Raw genomic sequence first — 1,379 nt, forward strand, 5'->3', positions numbered from 1 at the left:
TCTCTCTCTCTCTCTCTCTCTCTCTCTCTCTCATAATAGTCATAAAAATCAAATTAATACCTCCTTACCCTTGTCATAATAACAAATAATGCACATCTTTTCTATTACTTCTGGAAATAAAGTGCACTTCTGTTTTGTGGCCTTTTAAAACTTGGTATAACTTCGCTGTTCAACAGTCGTAGGACGTTACTTTTTTGTAAAATGTTTATCATGTTACAAGTCATATGTTTCTGTGAATATAGAGTTGCAAGTTACTTCTTTCTTTACCCATCTCAGGTAACTTATCCCTTTCTTCTTTTAAATGTAATTTTACGCCACATCGACGCAAGTTAAGGTCATTTAGGAGGCGAGTTTCGACCCTATCTGTCTAGTCCAACCCGGGCTGAGAGGGATACCTAATCCCAGCAGAAAGACCGAGATACTCGATAAAATTCTGGATCTACACTACTACACTCTCAGACCCCGAGTGAACCTTTTCTTTGTGAATTCTATTGTCACGGTAGAGGGACCTCGCATATCAAAGAGTAACTTTTTTGGTTACAAAAGTACGGCGTTAAGTAATAATCGAATTCTACACTGAAAACAAGGCAGTCGTAATAAAGATTATTACGGTAAGAATGAAGTGGGGAGAACATGTCGTACTTCACATCCGACCGGTCGGTTTTCCAAACGCAGTCTCCTAATCCAACGCATTCTGCTCCGGCCCAAACTTTGTCGAAATCTTCAGACTCTGTGGACACACGATTGAAACCAGATCGAAACCGACGCATAATTAGATCAAAGTGATGTACAACCCCCCCCTGGGAGGCAAGACACAACCCTTATTCCCAACTGCTCGCATATAGTGACCAAAATTTAAAAAATAATTCGTCAACTTTATCCCTAGCATTTAATAAAAGTGTACCGAAACGCAGCAAGATTTCTGTTATATGAGTCACCAGGCTCACAGATCTATGCATCTCACACCCAGTGGCACCTGGAGTTCAAGGTTATGCTATAAAATTACAACCAGCTAATTTTTTTTTTTACTTAATCACATACGTCAGGTGGGTGCGGTGGCGGAGCGGTTAGTGCGCTCGTCTCCAAAGCGGAAAGTCCGGGTTCGAGCCTCGGTTCGGACACGAATTTTTTTCGCCCCCTCCTGCTCACACAGCAGTAATGGGTACCTGGCTTTGAGTTAGGGGAGTAAAGGCGGCGCGGAAAGGAACTGGCCACCCTACCACAATATGCCGAAGGCCCAGGAAGTTGTCTCACTAACATGGCAACCCCCAATGTCAGGATCAGATGCGGGAACAACTTTACATGCGTCTGATGGGCAAGTCCACGTTTATCGTTTTTGCAGAGAGAAGAAGTGAGTTCAACGCGGTTTTTTTTTTTGG

This window comes from Aplysia californica, unplaced genomic scaffold, assembly GCF_000002075.1.
Source record: "Aplysia californica isolate F4 #8 unplaced genomic scaffold, AplCal3.0 scaffold00174, whole genome shotgun sequence".
In the NCBI taxonomy this organism is placed as follows: Eukaryota; Metazoa; Mollusca; class Gastropoda; order Aplysiida; family Aplysiidae; genus Aplysia; species Aplysia californica.